The sequence below is a fragment of the Dinoponera quadriceps genome, unplaced genomic scaffold, assembly GCF_001313825.1.
Source record: "Dinoponera quadriceps isolate SergipeBrazil2010 unplaced genomic scaffold, ASM131382v1 scaffold616, whole genome shotgun sequence".
Taxonomy (NCBI): domain Eukaryota; kingdom Metazoa; phylum Arthropoda; class Insecta; order Hymenoptera; family Formicidae; genus Dinoponera; species Dinoponera quadriceps.
In genome coordinates this window covers 1,603,573-1,626,112 of record NW_014555184.1, presented here as the reverse complement: position 1 = coordinate 1,626,112, position 22,540 = coordinate 1,603,573, and the positions used below count along the sequence as shown (strand labels likewise).

The 22,540-nt window shown below is 43.6% G+C and overlaps 1 long non-coding RNA gene across 3 annotated transcripts; it reads right to left on the bottom strand.

Moving 5' to 3' along the window:
* Positions 1–311: 311 nt before the first annotated feature.
* Positions 312–17,377, bottom strand: LOC106743383. Of its 3 annotated transcripts, none has more exons than XR_001374361.1 (5): positions 17,030–17,377; positions 16,802–16,950; positions 4,021–4,208; positions 3,838–3,912; positions 312–3,775 (listed from the first exon to the last, which is right to left on the bottom strand). It is a non-coding gene; the product is annotated as an uncharacterized LOC106743383 (long non-coding RNA). The 3 variants fall into 3 exon arrangements; XR_001374363.1 differs by having other exon boundaries at positions 312–2,561; XR_001374362.1 differs by having other exon boundaries at positions 17,128–17,377.
* Between the last annotated feature and the right edge of the window lie 5,163 nt (positions 17,378–22,540).

The window sequence follows — 22,540 nt, the reverse complement described above, 5'->3', positions numbered from 1 at the left end:
TATTTTTTGGATCGTTCAATACGATAGTAGAATTATTATCCGTTTAAAGCCGTGACAAAGTGGTCAAAATTCGTTTTAAAAGGATTCTGGAGTTACGTTTTATCGCAAATTTCCTAGTATTATATTCATTATTTATTCCACAATTCATATTGGCTACGCTGAATTAAAAATCCTTTTGTTGAATTATAAACGTTAATATAGGCGAGGACGATGGATTTTATTCGAAAAGCGAAAAACAAGTTATGAAACTTTTCCGTTTTTTAAATAATACCAATCGTCCTCGCCTACATGTATATTGTAATTGTGTAAAAGGATTTTAATTCTGTGTAATCAGTAACGAGTATTATACTAACAAATTTGCGGTGAAACAGGATGACTGCGGGATCCCCTTAAAGATCAAAATAAGTGATTTTTAATGCAACCAATTTATTACTTATGCGGTTAGTGACGATTTTGTGCGTCTCAACTACTCAACTATTAAATTATTTAATGACTTATCTTACGGTTTAATCTCTTTCATAAATTTTTTCATTGAAAACTGAGGAAATATTTCATGCTAAATCTAACATCTAATCAATCTAACGAAACCAACATGATGTAAGGGTGAAAAGGGATAGTCAATTTTTTTTATTCAAAGAATCTCAAGCCTTATCAGATGTGCACCTACATGTATTGTACAATTTTAAGAATGAAAAGGCTTAAACCGGTTAATAATGGACTTCTATGCCGTTTTAGAGATTCCACCCGTTCCTGGTGAATATTTAAATAATATATTTTCACATATAATATATTCATGTGACGGGGCAACGTGGATCGTTGCATTATTCAGAAGTAGGCTACGACGATGGAGGTGACCATCGTCTTTGCTTTTGGATTCCTTACAGCCGAGGCGACGCACTCAATTGGCCATTCATGTATGGGAACAACGATGGAAAGAATGATTGCCTCTTTCCAAGAACTGTACGGAATTTGTACAGGTACTCAGGGGTGACCTAATAATCGATCATCCATCGACCTGACGTTACGGTAGTCTGACGAAAACGGCATCGCAGGAGATCGAAGGGAAACGGGGTACCGGGACGCAAGGCGGAGGCATTAACATTACAAAGGCTACCGGTCCTTCGAGGACGCGTTGCTTGAGTTAGAATAATGAGGGAGAACAGTTTTGTTTGACATTCGTTCTTGAGTCGCGAGCGTCGTAGAAAATGGCGCAATTAACGACGACGCCATGGAAACGGTTTCTCCAGCCGGACAAACAGCCGGCTTTTGCCTCATAATGTTCCGTCGTAAGAAAAAGAACGAGAGAGGGAGAGAAAGAGGGAGGCGCAATTTTGCGCTTCCCCGAACTCGTCCCAAATATTCCCGGAGTGTTTTCCGATGAATCTTCCGCGACCGCGCCTAAACGATTTCTCGTATACGAGAGCGTAGTCCGCTCTCCCTCTCCCCCTTCCGCTCCTATATAACTCGCTTATTCTCATATCTATCCATTCCGCGAGTAAGCATAGAGCCACTCTTTTTCTCCCGGATGATAAAACAAGTCGCCGTTGAGACGCATTACATTTCGGGTAGCTCTTACATAAAGGAAGCGAGACCTAGTTTGCCCGATTCTTCCGAATTGGGGCGGAGAGAGAGAGAGAGAGAGAGAGATCTATGTAGCTTACAAGAGAGATAAAAATATCGCTTCCTCCCCCGTACGAAAACACTCGCGGGCTATAAAATACGCGGCGGTATTTTCGTCGTTCGATATAATTAACTCGCGTGCGATAACCTGGCGCGATGCGCTTCGCTTGTTACGTTGGTTGCGCGACTTGCCGAACCGCGGAAGCTCATTGTCCTCACCTGTCGGCGAGCTCGCGGAGAAAGCATCCCCTAGCCCTTGTTGGCTTCGCTATTCTAGCTGGACATGGTAATCTTTCCGGTAATTTCCTCGGCTCGGAATAGCTATATCGATCGTGACCGAGGGCCCCGGAGAGTTGAGTCAGGTCGCGGTCACGAGGAATCTTGTAACGCGTTGCGCCACGTTGCGCCACGTTGCACCAGTTGCGGATGATTCAAGAGGGAACACCGCTGGGTTACGTCCTTCCTGTCTCACTTTTCTCCTGTGTCTCGCATTTCCAAGGAACTTTAGGATGCCCGCGAAGAATCGCTTCGAAATAAGGAGAGAGAGAGAGAGAGAGACACGATGCGACGCGACAACGGACACGAATCTGATTATCGATAATGTAGTGATTCTGTGAATAATATCTATCGAATGATAATGCAATCTCGAGGTGATCCACCGCCGAGCATTATCTGCTTTAGGAACCTTGTAAATATCCCAAGAACACAGTGACGTGTCGGAAGAAGAAGCACCCCCGAGATAAACCGTTGTTACTTTTTTTTTTTTCCGACACAAGTATAGTCAGGTTATTTATGGTCGCTTGTATAAACAACGATCGATATGGTTGCAAGAAAAATAAAATACATACCTCGCTCGGACCGACCAATCCCTGGCTGCCGATAGTCCCGAGTGTAATCTCCTTTCGTCACGTCGGTGTACATTGTTATCGAGAAAGCGCTGGCTAAAGAAACATCGCGACACGCAAATCCAGTATTATTTAAAGTAGCCTGAGTCATAAAATAAGTTTCGTGATAATTGAAGAAAAGATACAAAAAGCTACAAATAAACCATAAATAAACATATTTCAAGTCAGGAACAATATTTAGTGAGCATTTAATGGCAGTTCATAATTATAAAACGGAAGGTATTGTTTAATAAGCCCAATTTACACTGGACAAGCTGTACTGGATTTATCGAGATCGTTAATGTATGAATGTTCATTATAATGTAATTAAAGAAGAATTTAATGACAAACTTAAATTGTCATCAAGACACTTAATTCTTAGATATATGAGTTTAAAGATGTTGATTTCTATGAGTTCATAATAAATAATCTAGACTTGTTCGACGCATCCGATCACCCGAAAGATCATCCCCCTTCACAGTAATAAAAATAAGAAGGTAATTGGAAAATTTGAAGATGAACTGAATGGAGAAAAAATGTAACAACTTATTAGATCAAGATCTAAAATGTATAAACTATCGAAACGAGAACTGGGTTAAAAATTATATCTCGACATTTTTTTCTTAATTCCTCGAATGTTTTAACTGATTTAGTCCTGTTAACTATATCCGAGGACTTTAAATAAGAATGATACGGCTACTCGCTGTTGCAAAGAGCTTTGATATACCCGGCGTGAGGGAACTCGCTCGCGGGCGGACCGTCCGGGCGGCGCGCCGCTTCGCGGCGTACGCCGCGAATTACAGCGGCGAGGACAATCCGCGCGTGAGACCGCCTCGCCTGTCGCGCGGCAACCCGGTGTTCCGGCCGTCTCGTTTCGGCGAGACCAGCTCGATCCGCGACATATCCTGTCTATCACTGCTGTAATGTAGCTACGACAACCTCATTACGGCAAAATAGTTGTACAGCCAAACGACCGCGACATAATTTTCAAAGATTAAAAATGTCGTTCTACTTTTCCTGCTGCAATTTTATCAAAACGTCATAGTGATATTGTAAAGTAGCGGTGACAATGAAAAATTCCGCGATTTAAGCCGCGACAACGTTATCGCAGCTGTTTTAAAGCTTGATGCGCTACTTGGGGAAAGATGTGCTACTTCGGCGTCAAAATGGCGGGTGTTGCTCTTCGGGTGAAATTTTCACGACTTCTCGTCGGAAGTACAAAGCACTGTCCAAAATTTCAAATAACCATATCCGGTCACGTAATTCGAAACCTGAAACCTTGGTTGTATCTTGAAAGGGAACCCGACGTCGTCAATCAAATAAACTGACTTACCCGTCGTGTCACTATCTCGTCACGTCATTATTCCGTGGAAAAAGCAAGATTTTCTTGAAAATGCTTTCTCAAAACCTAGAAGTATTTACGACTATTGGAATATGCCCCGCGGCCTAGCTTCCTACAGATCCATTCGAGATTAAACGCTGTATGTCTTTTTCAAAAGCCTTCGTCGGAAAATACCTTTGATATTTATCCTTGATTTTCTTTTCCCTCCTTTCTATTTGTTTCACTTCCTTTTCTTCTCTTTCCCTTGCTTCGGTTAAGAAGATCGTTAGGAAGAGGCAGCTGTTCGTGCGTCTGGAATGCTTGTGATAAGTGATTCATCAATAGCTTCGCCCGGCCCGACCAGTAACGCCACGTTCTGTTGTCTGAAAATTCACGCTACTTTTATGTAACGTCGATCAATCAATCGATTATCGGCGATTTTGTATTACAACGAAAATGCGGAGTCGTTGCAGCCATTTCGATACACTAAGCTTCGATACGACAAATAAGCCTTAACGTTCGTTAGGCTGAAACTAATTATTCTTTCTAATCATCCGCATCGTATTCGGCTAATCCGCCGTTTTATGTGACAGTTTCATTCATCATATAATTTTATTCCATTGTATCGCATTATATTGTGTTCGGACACGATGAGAATAATTACAACCAGGCTGAAACAGTCGCTTAATAAATGAAGGTTTTCCGAATCCCATTACACGATCTCAACGCTTGGCAGTGAAATTAATTGGGGTTTTTAATCGCTGTCTCCTATCTAACGAAAGCAGCTGTGTACGCTGGATTATATTTGAGTAATCTGAAAAAAGTCGGACGGGATCCGCTTAATTCGATTGCGAGCGGAGCTTCCGTGAATAAACGTCATTAAGGTTACTAATATCTTAATCGTTTCGCCCATTACGGTATTTCAACCAATCCCTTAACGAAACATGAGAATCTTATATACAATCAAAGAAAGATAAAGAAGGGACAAGAGGCCGGATATTATAGCGCAGTATCGTCACGTTATCCTCACTTCCTTATTCCTACAAAGAGGAAGAATATTTAGGTTGGATTAACGTGACAATGAACGAACCGAATATATTTTAATTAAAGGAAACAGAATTTCTGCTTCTTATAAACCAAACTTTGTTCTTAAAACCACACAGAAAAAAAGTACTAGATTCAAATAAACGTAATTACCTGTTTTTAAGCTTCTTAAGTCTGAAGTAATTACTTGTTATTCAATTTCTTATGTCTCAAGTAATATTTTTATCATATTAAATATATTTTAATAGCCTGTAGTAAATACTTAAACGCAGTAACATCTTAATTGTAAATGAAGTTTTGGACGTAAATTAAGAGAAAAAGCACTAAAGATTTATTTATAGGATATAAAATTTATATCATAAAAATAAGGTTTATTTCACAGAAATATATAAACCTTATATTCCACAAGTAAATGTTTAAATACTTTTTTTCAGTGTAAGTGTAAAATAGTTCTAAAATTAAGAGAATATTTATTAGAATTATGTGATACTTCTTTTCCATTGAAGGAATCTAGTGGCTTTAAAATGCAGTTTCTCGGTCTAGTAAATATTTTCCAAAAATAAATTCGAATATTCTCAATATTATAAATTTAATACTTATTTCAATTATTTTCGTATATAATTAAATGTCTAGTTGCACGTCGGAAATATCATATTGTATGCGGTCATTATCATTTCTACTACTGATAAATATTTGCCAAAGAGTATTAGAATAACGAATTTCCTTAAATCAAGTAAATATTACCTGGATAACGGTAGGATTTCTTCTCAGCGCAGAAATTCGATCCTCTTCGGACGAAAACTTATTTGGTCCCTTCATTGTCACGTTAGTTCTCAACCGATCTTTTTTCCCCGTGTACTCTTAGAATCTACATAGTTTGCGACAAATGCCCATCCGATACGTTCGATAAGCGACGTAAAGAGCATCGACTGGCGAATAATACGCGGCCGAGAACAACGACGGGGAATTCTGTTCCGCGCAGGGAAATACCTCTCGAAACTCTGCCCGGGGCGGACGCGCGCGCAAACTCCGAGTCTCGAAGTTAGCGAAACGCAAAACGCGAGCGTCGACCGGCTGAGTCGGGCGTAGCCTCCCGCGCATTATAAGAAAATCCACGGCTTCTGGGGTGGATCCCCCGCAAATGCGACCTAGCTCAATCCGCCGACCTTCGGCCCAGGGTGGGACACGCGCGCGCGCTCGAGAACGCGAGCCTTGCGAGCCTTGCGAGCGGCAGAGAGACGAAGGAGCGGGCCGGGAGGCAGAGGGAGCGAGAGAGAGCTTCATGGGGAAATATCTCGGGGAATAAAGGTATGGGGACGTCTGTCTCCATGGTGATCCCATCGAGCGGCCTCGGGCGTAGGGCGGGAAAACGCCCTTCGCGCGCGCCTCGATCCCTTCCCGCGCGTCGCGTCGCGCCACGTCGCGACACACCGCGTCGGGACACGTCGAGGGTCAAGAAACCCCTCGCCTTCGCCGATCGCGGAACGGATACGCGAGCAGACGCGATAGATAGGAGAGACGCCAGAGCCTCGCCGGGGTGAAACGGGAGACAAACTCAATTTCGCCGACGACGGGGTCCACGACGCGCCGGTAACAAGGCCAGCCGAGTAAACGTGGATTTCCGCCGTTCGATCGGCCCACTGAGAGATCGAGTCGATATTTCGATGCTGCTCGAACGTCCTTTTAAGGATCGTTTTCGTTCACTTTCACGGGAAAAAAGAAATAAGTATCGATTCAAGACTCATTCTCATACACAGGCAAGAATATGTAATCTTACGTGAAGATAAAACTCTCACCTGAAGAAATTCTATATAGTTCCGTTGGAAATATCGTATTCTTGTTATTCAAGAATAATTTTCATAAATTGAGAGGTATGAAGTATCGGATACAAAGAACGATATTGTCAAACTTTGAAAATTGTATCAATTTGAAGACATCGTTCTTTCTATATCAAAATATGAGCCTTGAATTGGGATTAATCTTTTCTGAGGAGTGAATAAACGATGAGAGACGTTTCGAGGAAAATAAATGATACTTTGGCCCGGCGTTTCGCCGAGAGGCTGAGACCGCGTCATCTTAAGCGATCTTTTCAATTGTTTATCCCGTGTATCAAGCGATAAGCGCTTTAACGAAGATTTCCAAAAAATTAAATGTTCCTCCGTGTATTTTGAAGTCTGTCTCTCTCTCTCTCTCTCTCTCTCTTTCCTGTTTCCGAAACAGTTGTATTATTTCCGAACCGAAACCGGTTGCTTCGATGCTGCTTGAACGTTAATTAACGAATTAATTGCTCTCGCGTAATTGTTATTAGCGCATGACGCGATTTCCTTCCTCCACGCAACGGATACTTCAGACAATTTCCCTCTCGACTTCTTTCATCGTACCGTGCTTCCTATCCTGCGCTTATCGCAGCTCATCAATTGCGATTTCAAGTTGTAGCGGGCACGGAGAGTGGAATCCTTTCTTAATATCAAACGTACTGGGAAATGCGTTCACACACACACACACACACACGCACGCACACATTTTGAATTGAGTATAACCTCCTCTCTATTTCGGCAAGTAGATTCTCTTTCTCTCTTAAAGAGCACCGCCCAAGATTCATACGCGTGTCGGATCTAACTGTCTCAGTGCTCGAGCTCTCCTTTTAATCTCCCGGCTCTCAAGTGTTCTATTCTCACTTCCTTTTGTCTGGGGCAAGGAAAAGTAAATATCTCGCGTAGGCCTTGATAAGGCCCCAAGCGTCGCGACTGTGTTTGATTGATGAATAAAACGCGCCGCCGACGACGAATACCGGCTTGTGTGAAAAATACCGCGGTCGGACGCACCTGCGGGTAAACAGAAAGCGATGACTCTATCCGCCCGAAATAATATCGACGGCGGTTACGTAACGAGGTTGGAAGACGACGGTGTACGGGCGATGCATCGAGTTGAACTTGAAAATCGGCGGCGTCAGCTTATCGCGCTCAAATTGTCCGACGCGGCGCGATAACGCACCTTGCGGTTTTTCGACGCGAATGATTCAGGATATCGATTTCTCGCGCCGGGGAATTCAGGTGCGAGAGCGTGCGCGATGTTACTTATCGATACAGTCGGTTAGATCGTATCGCACGCCTTGAATAATTTTACGCTGCGCGTCCTGTTTGTTCGCGGGTACATTTATTTGGAATCAGTTCGCGCTGCCGTTCTTATTTCGCTGACGAGGAGATGGCAAATCCGAAATGATTTACGCCGGTAAATCTAGTTTACGGTGCGTTTATGTGCAGGAACGTGGACTATTGTAATGTTTATGCGTAGACGCGCAGACCGAACATTCATCGTGGCTTACATTCGCCGGGGTTTCACACGCTTCGCCCACGGAGGAGATGGCGAAACGACGCGCGGGAATCTCTCCCTCCGCGCGGCGAATCTAACGCGTCTGTATTGATCCTTGAATTTTAACTTTCTCCCGGAGCATACGCTCGCTGGCTGTTTGAGCGGGCAATTACAGCGGGTTTGCGTAAGCGGCGATTTCAATTAAACGCGATTAAATGTACACCGGCCGCGAAGAGATGGAAGATACACGCCGGCCGTGAAACGGCGATGGTTCCATTAACGTCAAATACGAGCCGACGCGAGAGCAGTACGCGAATTCCCGCCCCATTGTCCTATCTTCTTTAAGGACGGAGGCGCGCCTTGAATATATATATATATATATGTATACGTGTACTTGTATATATCTTTTCGCAAACTCGCGGTTACTCTCGCTCTCGGCCCTCATAATCGATGCGACGTTAAATCGAGGAGCCTGATCGGCGCGTTTTCTCGTCCAAGCGCCGGCATTAGAGCGACTAAACCGAATGAACATTCTACGTCGGTGTCTCGCGTCTTAAAGCCTACCGAGATAAGCATTATTTCGTTCGACTACGTTTATATTATCTGAATTCCTCGAATTGAAATTTCGATCAGTAGGCTGATAGCCGTGTCCGTGCGATTTTCCGTAGAGCGAATTCCCCCACTCCGGGGATCGCCGAGTAAATATCTTCCACTCGAAATCGAAGAGTAAATCTGACCGTATTTCACCGTCGCGGAAACATCCGACAACTCTAATCGATTGAAACTGTTTCACGATTCTGAGCGGCGGTTTCACGTTTCGAATGAATTTTCCCGCCTTTCCAGTGAGATTTCCCCTTTGTAAAACTCTAATGGAGTAGAGATCAAATATTAAGAAAGAAAGATAATAAGAGCCAATTGCCGATCCAATTTGTACGTATTCGTAATAGACTGTACACGCACACAGATACAAATTATTTTAACCATAGAATACTAACCCTTACTCTGGGACTGCGTTCCTAATCCTACGTCTTGGGGACGTACAGTGATTGAAAAAAAAAGGAAAACTCAAAGATTCTTTAATGTGACATATTTTTAAAATATAAATAAAACTGTATCTTGATAGGGTGAAATTAATGTATAAGAATGTAATTTTACCTCATAAATACTAAATTTATTAATGGTTCCCTTTATACGCCACTGTGCAATATAATTACTTTCAGAGGTGAAAATAGCATTCAAACTGTGATCTTATTATGTCACGCGAGTCGAAGTTTGGACTTTATATTAAATTTATAATTATACACCACAGTAGAGGAGTTAAGATAACAAAATGAATTAAATTCTAATAACATAATGTATTCCCACATTGAAAACGTCATTAAGACGTTATTAAGACGTCATTTAACGTCATTTTAGCTGGCTGATGGTGTTTTACAAAACAGGTTGTTTTATAATAGCATTAAAATTAAGAGTTATCTATGTCTCGGAGACGGAAGTTAGTATCATAGGATTAATATCGAAAATGAAAATCAATTATATCCGATAGCCACATTGTTAACCCCATGCGTTGGCATTTTTATTCAACGGACTCGTAAGATCTATTTAAGCGTAATTGCATCCACTTTACGTAACAATCTCGCAGAATTTTTCAAGGATTCCATCATTACGAAATAATAAGATTAAATCAGATATGTAATTAGCAACACGACGCTCAGTTCGCGACAGCACAATGCCCGGGAGGTGCGATTCTAACGCGCAGAAAGTTAATCGTATCTCGATATCGCGGCTAACGTGATTATAAAGCGCGAAAGCACGAATCACGGAGTTCGAGCGAGCTACAAAGTAAGCTAATTGGCTCTCTTTTTAACCGTGACTAAAAGAGACTCGTCTATCACAAAGAGTGAGAGAAAGAGAGAGAGAGAGAGAGAGAAGAGAGAGGGGGGAGGGGAGAAACGGCGCTCACTAAGAGGGGCGTGTGCACATAGATGTGCGTGCGTGTATAATGGCACGTGTATAATAACGCCGACTAATAATTAGCCGGTGATGCACGCGCGTGAATGGCTGCTATCAGGCGGCGCGTGTGCCGGCGTAACTCATCGAGTTCCTCGAGTCTCTCTTCTCAGCCGGGCTGCCCTCCTCTCGCGCGCGCGCTTCTATCCCACTTAATGCGTACGCTAATTTCTCGAGACGGTAAATTATCATTTTCATCAACGGCCCGAGGACGACGTTGGAATACGTTTCCTCACGCGATCGAATACCCCTGTCGTCGTCCTCGTCGTTGCGATCGCGCGAGAACACATGTCGGGACATTGGGGCCGGTTGATGTGAAAAATTCATACCGGCCGCGCACTTAGCAGTATTCGTGCTGACGGCAACATAAATAAAGGGTCATTAAGGGACATTTACCGGGCGGCGAAATGAATTCCGCTGGACGAGGACGGGCGCGCATGCGAGAACGAGGTCGATCGGCCGTCTCCGGCGTTCTCGGGGATTAACGATCCGCGCGAAATCGACCGGCCGATTTGATCCGATCGCGCGCGGTTCCGCGAATTTCACCGTTCCACGCGAAACCGCGAAGTTCGAGACGCTCGATTCGCGCGACAGAGACCGCTCCCAATAACGAGCGTTATCGATTACGAGAGAGGCGGAAAGGGAGGAGGAGGAGGGCTCGCGAAATTACCGGTAATCCTCTTAAACCCCGATCGACCGTTCTGAGAAATTCATATTTTCACTTGCCAACAAGGTGCGCGCGCGCGCGCGCTCTGTATTGCGACGCGTTTTCAGGTGTGGAAGGTGTCCTCGCGGTATCGAGTGCGACCCTTTTTTACGGGCGCCGACAAGATCGGAGGGCTACACAGACCGGCGAGCGTTCATTACTCGGAGTGACCTTAATTATTCATAACGTCAACGACGAGGATCGGTAGGGCAGACGGGCTCTCCCTCGGGATCGCGTTCGTCTCACCGCTGCTTCTTCGGCCGGTCGGTTTGATCAGCCTCTTCTTTCCCACGTCACGTTTTCTCCGAATTCGTTAAGCATTGCCGGGAACTCCCAATTTGCACCATAGCGTCGCCACGAAGCGCGGCCGAATAAATCCGGCCGTTCGTAGCCGCGTCGGCCGCGCGATTCGTTACGCGAACTCAAACGTCCGCGGCTTTTTAACGGCCTGCCTAACGAAAATGAAAATGTGTGTATGTGTGTGCGTGTGCGTATAGGATGAGTGTGGAATTATTAATAATATAAGAATATTTTATTATTATATAATTATACAATTCTAGAGTAAATATATTCATTAACTCTGGATGAAAGGACGATAATGCGTCATCACGCGCAGCCACTGAAATTCCGACAAATTCTGAATTTGATGGGCAACATTAAACGTATTACGATTAGATTACCGATTTACCGTGTCCATCCTAGGATATCCTGCGCGCCTTCAAAATGATCTCAGGACCTTTCGCGTTGTCCGGGACAAATGGTCTTATTAGATCCGATTAACGAGTTAACTGACGAATTGGCGAAAATCCCGAAATGACCGAGTTGATCAATGATAACTCCCCGAACGATCTAATTATCCCGCGACGTCTGCGCCTTTCATTGTTCGCCTCAATTGAACGATACTCACTCTCGTCGAGCGTAACGGTACACACGTGCGCGCGAGCACGCGGAAATCGCCGTTTCAGCGGCGAAATACTTATCTCGCGGCTGACCTTAAAATTCAAAGCGCCGGCTCGCGTGAATGATTGCGCTCGCCGTTGTGTAGCGGCCCCCATTGCGACGACACTTATACTCCAAACGAGCGTGCACTTCGTGGTGCAAGCGCTGTCTTATTAAAGTTAAAGGGTGGTGATCATGCACCGCTGCACGTGGCGAGCACCTGCCACTCGTGCCACTCGCGCGGAGAGCGGCATTCGAGCGCGCGCGCTCTCCTTTGCGCAGAGGACGTGTGCGAAAGAGAGGAAAGGGAATCGGAGGGACATAATGGGAGGAAGAAATCGCGAGGACATTCGGGGAATAAAGGGACGACATCGGCGACGACGTCGTCGTCGGGAACGCCGTTGATCCGCCGATATCGTTAATCACATTATGAGCCTGATTGGCGGGACCATTAGCTCGTCGGCGTTTGCCCGATAAAAGTGAAGGATCCCGCTAGCGGCCGGACGCGGGGGAAAGTCGCGTCGGAAGTTCGAGCCTAAGTACGACGTTGGGACGGGCGTCTTTCCCAAAGTCTAGACGGCGGCGGCGACCTCGCGTAACGCGCGCGCGAGATTACGTTAGAAAAGAAAGAGACAGCGAGAGAGAAGGAGGGATAGATAGGGGAACTCTACGGCCGTTATCTCCCCGGCCGTAACAAGCGCTAATTAACATACCGCTGGATTAACATACATACTCGAGAATCGGCGGGTAACCGATTATACTCTTTCCGAGCGCGGTGAGATTCCGCAAATACAACCGCCGCTATGTATACGCATACAGATAAGCGGCTGTTTTCGGGTAACCTCGAGTATATATCGGGTACGACGAACTTTTGCAACGGAGAGAGTTACGTCATTCGCCGGCCGGTAATTGTTGTTACTCGATTACTCGGCCGGGGTCGACGAATTCCCCGATGTGAGATAAAATTTAGTAATTCGCCGTGAGAGAGAGAGAGAGAGAGAGAGAGAGCGAGCGAAACGCGTTCTTGAAAACCCTTGCGAAAATCAACACGCTAGTCGGTCTCCTCGGGTGTCACGTATGTCATCACATATAGGGTTCTTATAAACCTACCTGCCGTAACTCACCCGCCGGCCGGGTTGAATCGACAAAAAACGACCATCTTGACTTTGAAATCTCACTTTAGATCTAACGAGGTAGAGGGATAAAAAAACATTGACGTTAGAACGATCCGATGACGCGCGATTGAGAGAAGAGGCGCGAGACAGATTTGCCCCGTGTGTGAGCGGCGATCGCTTCGTCGGAGAGCAGCTCTCTGAAGAGATCGACCATCGCTAACCTCCGCGACCCGTGAAGAAAGCGTTATACGTGGGATTCGCGCAAAACCATTCTCCCTCTCTCTCTCTCTCTCTCTTACTTCCTTCCTCTTCTTCTCCCTCGTTCGTTTGTGCGTGTAATTGGCGAGACCGCGAACGTTCGCAAAACCAAACGCTCGAGGAAGCGCGAGTGCCCGGCGAGTCGTAAAACGCGTCTCCGCGGATCTCCCGACGAGAATAGTCAATCCAGCGAGACACCAGGTCCGTGGATCGCCGGACAGAATCGATGCTTTTTGTCGGCCGACCCCGCGGAATCGCCGGCACGCGCAAGAAACTCGTGTCAGTGCCGAGGCAACTAGTAAGAACCGCCGGCATGTTAAAGGTGTTACATGCGGTCACTACTTTGAGGTGATATTTTCTATCTCCAACCTCGATTCTCCGTGCCTAGCTCGACCGTCTGCCGCTTCCTCGTGACCGATCTACTCGGAAGCGATCGATTGCGAATTTTCATAAATAATAATAATAATAATGATCTTTATTATTATCAGGGAGGCACCTTTTAATATATATAATCAAGTGAAAATATCATTAGGCAGGGGAAAACAGAATTATAAAATATATAAGTAATGAGTTGATAATATAATGAAAAGCTGAAAACTCATTAAATCGTATGCAATACGGAATGTTTAAATATTGTCAAATTACTCTGAAAAAAGTTTACAGAATAGGAGAACAAGATAGCAGTTAATAATCTGTCCTCATATGGGAATTAAAATCACATAGACTTCAGTGATGTTCAATGTGAAAAAAATAGGAAGAATCTTAGAGGTTTTGGCGAAACGTTTAATTTTGACAATTCTAATATACGTGAGCAGCCAACTAATTTTATCAATTAATATTAAAATATTCTGATTTATGTTATCAATTAATATTAAAATATTATCATTTAAGAGATTAGATATAAAAAGATCTATTATCGTCTGTCGCAAAGATAGTATATGTCTACTAAGAATCGGCTGATAATTATAACATGTTATTATTATGACTGTGCCTAGATGATAACTCGATAGGCGCAGAAATTTGTGTTGCACGCGTTCAATCATATCATATCATTTTTCTTCAGTGACAACTTTTAGTCTTATATTTTTCCCTCATATTTCTGTTTTATACATATAACTTTTCCGTTTTATATAACTTTATCATTATTTTCTATGTTACAGTTTTATGATTTTTTTCTAAATGAACAAATCAAGACCAATCATATAACAAAATAATACGAGGTGGTTTGAGAGTTTTCCAGATGAACGCGAACGAACGCATTGATAATTGAAATTTTTTCTGACCAAATCGTGATCTTGATTCTTCGAGAGAGGTTGCAGCGGACGAGATAAGCAAGCGGGCAGATATTCTGCGCCATACTACTTCGAGCCGTCATCTATATCGTTCAGTCGGTTCGATTCGATTTTCAAGGACACGAGCGGCGTCGGCGGCAGGTGTCGCCGGATCGCAGAGATGACCTGACTTTAGCTCTCATCATCGTTGCCGATTGTTCCGCGATCGGAGGCGGTGGTCGGCCGCCGAGAGAGTCTCGTGCTCGTTAAGCGGCCGTATTCATACCCCGAGTGAAGAATATAAAATTTTGTGCTGTTCGATTTTTTCTTGCTCGAGGTCGCACAGTTCGCGCGCGCATCCTCTCTACCTCGGCGTCTACCTCAGCGAAGGCCTTCAGCGTCGTCTCGGCGTCTTGTATAAATGGGTCAATATTATTCGGGACTCAGAGCCGGCGTGGAAATTTCGTCGACGTTCTATATCGTATATTTACCCCTATTCTCGTCCGTGTCTCAGTTATCGCGTTTTCATCATCATGAAGAAACACCGATATCGCTTATGTTTATCAAGATCGTTAACATCAACGCACGAAAATTTACATCTGAGACACTATGTCGACCTCAGTGGGAAATTTTTGAAATAATTAATATTGCTATACGCGTTCATGGCATGTATCGATAAGAAGACGGAGAAACGGGTCTTCGACTTCAAACGGCGTACTTTATCGCACGGTTGCATTTTTCGTGTCTAGTCTGGCTGTGTGATAGGACTCTGTTTACTTTGCTTCTCCTAAATAGATACCACGAATCGATACTATCACCAAACCACCACCGGGGCCGAAGGCCTCCTATGTTATATACTTGTTTGTGTTCATGGGAAATATAATAATTCCCTTTGGCACAATAGAATACATTATACAATTTGTAAAACCATTAAGTTAACTGTAAATAAAGAAAACAAATAAAAATTAAATTATAAATTATAAATAAAAAAGATATTTAATAAATTTATTTCTAAACGAGCTGTAAGACATATTAAAAGGCAATATTGCTCGAATGTACATTGGTCGATATACTCAGCCGATTAATAGATTTAAACTTACCAGAAATTAAAAAAAGAACATATAAATGTAATAATCTATTATTAAATGATATATATTTATATTTCATTGCTTATAGCAAAATATATATTATATGATATACGTAATTCAATATATTATAATATAAATAATTTTATTATAATACCTTCATAATATAAATATATAGAATAAAGAGCAACAAATAGTACTATCTTGAATAACCTTGGAATATGAGAGTAGGTGAGAAATTAATCTAACGGAAATTGCATCGATACCAATCACTTCGAGCGCTTTCTGTAAACGTAAACTTTTTTCCTCTTCTCCAAATCGTTAATAAAATACTTCTCGAAGTTTCTATTCGCAAAGTGTGTAACAGTTACGGCATCACCCTATGCAGGGATGGCAACGGCATGTGCTAAAATACCACGAGATTTTTCCAAATCTTCTACCGAACTTGGATTAACGGGATTGAGTTGTGGGGACAAGGAAAGCGGATATTGTTGCAGATTTCGGGCTACACGAGTCTCTTTTATGGATTCCTCAGCGGTCAGTTTGTCCCGAGACAAAGGGGAGACGCCTATGAAACGAAGCAGGAAGGCGCTCTCTCCGCGGTCAGGATCGGAAGGAGTGGACGCGAGCCGGGCTGCAACGGGCGCGACAGAGACGCGGACAGCCGAAAATTGCGGTTGCCGGCGAGAACCCGTCTGCGAAAAATAGAGGAGCGTCTAAGAGTGATTGGGAGGGACCAGGGAGAATCGGTCTCCTCTACCTGTTCGCCGGATCCCACTCGGCTCGTGCTCCCAGCGGACGAGCTCACCAGCCGAGAGACGTCTTTCGAAAAAGTGATTTCATTGAGAGAAACGGCCGACGCCGCGTCGAGAGCCGCGGCGGTTCATTAAGATAATTTACACGTTCGGATACCGGCCCGTTTTTCTTTCTTCCTCTTCATCTCTCTCTTTCGCTTTTTTCTCCCCTGTTTTTTTTTCGCGAATGAATACCTCGCGTGCGGCCCTCTCGACGTCGGGAGCTACAATCTAGCGAATCGCGGCCAGCGCAATAATGTATCGTCGATTGTTACGAACGAAAATGGTTGAATGACGGTCGAAGCGATACGAGGAAGCGGCGTTTCGCGAAACGTCGATAGAGATCAATCGGAATCGTCCGACTGTCGTAGCAAAGACAAAGATATAACACCTATTCAGATTTCGCAATATTGTACGCGATATATTTCTGATGATAACTCACCAAACGAAACGTTCCAAGTCAGAATACCCCCTTAAACCCGAGCCAGATGCACACACGCACGCGGAGAAATCCCCTTTTCGAACGGGATCTCGCGATCGTGCTGTTTTCACCAAAAGAATATTACAAGCGTGCTAGATATATTCCTCTAACTGAAAAAAAAAAAAAATGTTATTATATAGGACGCGTGAAATTGACGCGACGGTTGTTCACACACACACACACACACACCGCAATATCCCGCTTTCACCGTCCGGGCGAAATCAACGACTCCCGAATGCAATTAGACTAACGATATAATCTGGAGACACACGAGAGTGTTCGCTTACACCGTCACTCTTGTCGCGGCAAAATGTCCGGAGCAAAATTGTCGTCGGTTACACGCGCGCGGTCCGCCGCGAAGTCTCAGCGTCCTTTCTCTACCCGAAGAGACACCGAGCGAAAATCAATAATTGTGAGTCGTTTTTCGGTGAATCCTCCGACTGATCTCCCCCTGGTCCTCCCGTATTCCCGAAAAAAAAAGATCAAGATTTAATCTTCCGGCGGTGTGTCTACTCGTTCGCAAATTATACACCTCTACGAGAGCTACGCCACACGCGATGAGGCTCGTCGCTAATCCGAGGTTCAAGATACATATTACGTAGATCTGATATGTCCCCCCTCGCTCCCCGTTTACGAGGACACATCATGTTTGCACATCGAAGGAATAAACTCCCGACGTGTACGAACCGTGGACATTCACGATTCACGTGAAGCGACTATCTTTAGATCGCCGGCAAAAAAGCCGCGTCCCTCAGAACCGCGGTGTCTAACAGACACGTGCTACTTAAACATGCATTAATGATCGTGCCGTGAACGACGTGTTTATGAGCGCGATGCAGGTGAGAGAGAGAGAGAGAGAGAGAGACGCGGCGCACATTGTGGTTTCTGGTATTAATCGAGCGGGCGCCTTGTTCGGCTACCATGTAATCTAAGAAATGAGGAGGCGATGAGCCGTGAAGAGAGGAGAGTCTGTGCACTTTCGTCCGTGCGAATCCGGCCGGTGCTTCCTTTTTGCTCGCGAGACAGGTCAGCGTGACCGCCGTCTTCGCCGCGGCCGCGAGGCTAAGTTTCTAATGATTCCTTCGTGCGATCGGTGTGTGCGTATCGGTGATCGCGGATTTTACCGATAATTTCCACCGCGGGTAATAGCGACGGAATGCGCACGAACGGGACGAGCGCATTCTCGGGCGTTTTACATAATCAACTCGGAACGCTTTTCCAGCGAGTCGTGTCGGAAAGTGTCGCGTTCGAGCGCTGTTCGACGTCTGTTCTGTAAAATATGAAATTTGTCGGAAATATGGATCGCTACTATGTATACACGGTGTCATGTCTGTTATTATTCCCCGGATTGAAAATCACACGATTTTCAGCCTTACATTTGGACACACGTAAGAACGAAACTTTGAGAAACTAAGAACAACGATTCCAAGTGTTGACCAAAAACTTTTACTTTGCGAAAAAAATCACTGCGGTATGGGAAGGCATACATAACGCAATATTTACATCGCGAACCCAAGACCGTGCTCTTATTTTTCTAGACGTTATTTATACGTCCTGATTCTATTTGTTTATTTGATTTTTTTTATTTCTCTTCAGCCGACTTATTTGTTTATCTTTATTTATTCAGATATATTACCGTCTATCGCTTGTGTCACCGACAAGGTTTCCACACTAATCAAACCCTCACATCCCGGTCGTGCATTTGAAGTCCCGCCCCTTCCCTGCAGTCTCCCTATTTACGTTATGATAAGGTACCGGATGCAGTTATCAAATTTGCAGATAAGGAGAATCTCTCTCTCTCTCTCTCTCTCTTTCTCTCTTTTTCTCTTTTTCTCTTCTTCTCCTCCCTCTATCTGGCATTTGCAATATTTGATGTCGTACTGCTATTCCGAGAAAATCTCCCACAATAGAAAATGTGCATTTTGGTGCAACTAGGTCAGGCCGCTATTTAGGTTAGAACGTGAAGGCTTCCTAAGGAGTTCAAAGGATCATCCCGAAGGATTTCTTCTCGCTTTTATCTACGCCTTTTTCGTCCTGAACTATTAGTTTTTCATTTGACCGAAATCGGATTTCAAAACTAATTCTCGCTGCGATCTATGTCCCGACAAAAATATCCGTCATATATTTGGAAGGACAGATCGTTGAAATATTACTCGCAATATCAATTTCTTTTTCTTTTCTGCTCCTACGGAATAGATCGCTCACGTTTTATCTGTATACTTGTAGAAAAAACCGTTTGCAAAACAAAGCGCAGAAAATGTTCTGAAATTGCCGGCTCATCTAAGATCTTATTTCGGACGCATACCGGATACTAAACACGCCTTTCTGATCCCGAAGCTGTAACAAGTACCTGTGACGCTCGGAAATAGCGGGACTTAGAAAAAGAGAATAGAATATATCTAGTGTTCCTTTTCATCCAAAAATCTTTGTAGGGTGTTAAAAATGAATAGGGTTAGGAAAAGGCTAACGGTAAAAAGGACCAAAGCGCTCTGATGGGAATAAAGGAACAGCAGGATGGTCATCTTTGGCCGCAACATATTTTCGACGGAATGGTCGTTAATTTAAATGCGGATGCGCACAATACCGATGCGGAAAAGCTAGGCGCCGGCACCTCTCACTTCGTCTTCCGGCCTATTTGTTGATCTAAACAAACTTAGCTTCCACTTTCCGAGCTTTTTCTGTCAGTTGTGCCGCTTTATGTTAAATTTATGTTACATTGTGTTCGAATTATAAATCTGTAATACGAAAAACTCGCGAAAAATATGAAAGCAAAATGATTTTTTTGTCAATCTGCACTTAAAAATTTTTACCATTTTTTTCGATTGCGCTAAGTTATGTTAATATTGTGTTAAAGTAGTACTTTTGAAAAATAAACGAAATTAATAAAACGAAACAAAAACAAATTTTAGGCAAAACAGAACAAAATGAACGTTTACCTTTGTACCAGTTAGTCAAACAGTATATAATTGCATATCTGAGTTGTGCTAGCATAGCATAAGTTAGCACAAGCTCCGGTCTCGTCGGCACATAAATTTTCAAAACACTCTGTTCTTAATTTGTGCTATGCTAGCATCTTTCACTTTTTTCGCATTACAGGCATTTTTCGTATTACAGGTTTATAATTCGGGCATAATGTAGCACAAACCTAACACAAATCACAGCTATCAAAATAAGTTAACTCGAAAAGTGGGGGGCTAACTTTATCTAGGCGTTTCGTCGTCCTTGAAATTTCCAATTTATATTTAAAACCAGTTGGCAGTTCGGACAAGAACGTCGGCTCGCTTGCAATAAATCACGGCGCAATCAGTAGATTAAATCCCCGAGTAATATCTAGTCAGCCTGAGTCGAAAGGTAGTAATTAGTTATAGTACAGGCTAAATTATAATTTCTAACTCTTTACTAGTTCGTTACTGGCTGATCATTCATTAAAATGTAGAATTAGTTTGTTTCTATCCGTTGTCCAACCGTATCAAATACATAGAATAGATGATGCTGTCTATTTTAAATTATACAATTTAACTGTTACATACACGCTAGTAGCATTTAAAAATAAGGCAAATAAAAATTGTAGTTACGTTATGCCATAAATATCTTAAGGTAGTTGTATCGTAAAATGTCTGAAAATGGATTTTCAGTGGCGATATCAGGAAGATATCTACATAAATTTGTTATTTATTGAAAAAACACTTTCTTATAACTTTTTGTTCAACTACCTAAGTAATAAATTTTAAGCGAAATTAAGAGAAATACATAATATTGCATACACGAAGATATTATTATAAATTGTAAATCTTCTATGCCCATATTTTCAAAACAAAATGGTCATTGACTTTGAAATTTTTGTATAATGTCTCTATATCAATCTTTATTACGACAGTAGTTTTTCATTAAAATTCTAAATGTGATTTAGAAGAAATTAAAAAGAATAGTTAGAAAAAGGAATTAATTATTAACTTCAGGAAACACGTGTGAAAAAATGTCATTTCCAGTTGCAAATATTTCAGCTTCTAAATAGTCAATCGTTTTCTAATTGCGCCAATAATTATGCCATGTTTAAATCTATGTATAGTGCGAGTTTCAGCGAATTCTGAAAAATTTATTTCACGCTACAACTACTTTAAGAAAGAGCATAAGTGAGCGTTACATCACTGCCTGGCAACTAGTTATGATTTTTCATCTCGTAACTGTAATTTCTTTGGTTTAATCATCGGTTAATCTATTTATCCAGCCGTTATCTAATTATTAAGAGAGAAGCAAGCGAAGTAAGCGTTGTATTACTGGCTGGCAGCGATTGTTAGATACAAAGTTGCTATCTGGTAGACACGAGAGGTGAAATTTTTACTAAAGCTGTTCACTAAATCGCAACGCCGTGCGTATCGGCGAGCTCCTTCGAATAACGATGACCTAAGCACTCAGCCGGTTCTCGGTACCGAAATGAACGGGTCTACGTGTATCGTCGGACTCAACTGTGTATCGTCAAATCGTAACTATCAATCACGGGGTGAACGGTGCTCGGCGCCATTGATTGATCGCACCTCGTCTCTCTCGCGAGCGGCTTCGTTTCCGCGTTCGCGGGGATCTCACTGGACTTGTCCGAGGGAGTCGGAAACGCGAGTCCGCGGGGGGGAGGGGGGGGGAAGAAGGAATGACACTCCTAGGAGAGGAAACGACACTTTCAAATTCGCCGTTTATCCCACCGACGAGTTTCATCGCGCGCGCGCGCGATTGCGTCTCGTTGCGATAATTGCTTCTATAATTAAACCCGATAATTGAACCTCGATAATTACACTCTCACGTTTAATTTCGATTGACTTATCTCCGCGAACGGATCTCACGCGCGAAGAACGGCGCACAACCGCCGTCGAGGGGCGGTAATGTAATTTCGCGACGGTGACCGTGATTTCGTTGAGTGGAAAAAAACAAGAGAGAGGGAATATTGAGAGGATACGGCAGGAGTCTGAGTGCGGACAGGCACTTCTCGTACGCGGGCCGCATCTCGCCGATCGGAGAGTTACTCTCTTTGTTTACTTTGCGCGGCGAGTCAACCGCTCGTGAAGTCGGCGCGAGCCGCATTCGCGCCCCAAAATATCCGATTTCCCGGCGATCAATTGACGCTCACCGGCACCGACATCGCACCGGCAGTCCTGAAAGTAGAATGAGGGGGACAGGATCCTCGCAGAGGATATTGACCTGGGTTCTCGCAATCTGGAGCACGACGGCCTCTCTTTCTCCACCTCTTGCTACCTTTCTCTCTTCCCCCTTCCTCGCTCTCTTTCTCCTTTTTTTCTCTCTCTCTCTCTCTCTCTCTTCCCCCCTTTATTGACCAGTTCGCCGTGTAGGTGAATCATAGGATTATTTGATGTCACGTGCGGAAATTTACTCGTTCCGAGAACTGTGATCGAGACGACACGCGTATCTTCCATACGCTCGCTTGTGCAACTACGAGACACTCGTGATTCGCGATAACGCACACGCGCCGCGTTGTTGCATTAACATTCCCCTTGATGCAAAGCGATATAAAACCTATCAAAAACTAGTCCCAACGTCGGAATTAATCGTTCCGATTTCATCTTGCACGCTGCATCTTTGTATATATATTTAAATTAAATGTATAAACCTTGCTTACGTAAAGAAATTCTGTATAGTTCCACTAAAAATGTCCGGGACGGAAAAATTCCGCCGAGTGAATTTGTCCTCAAG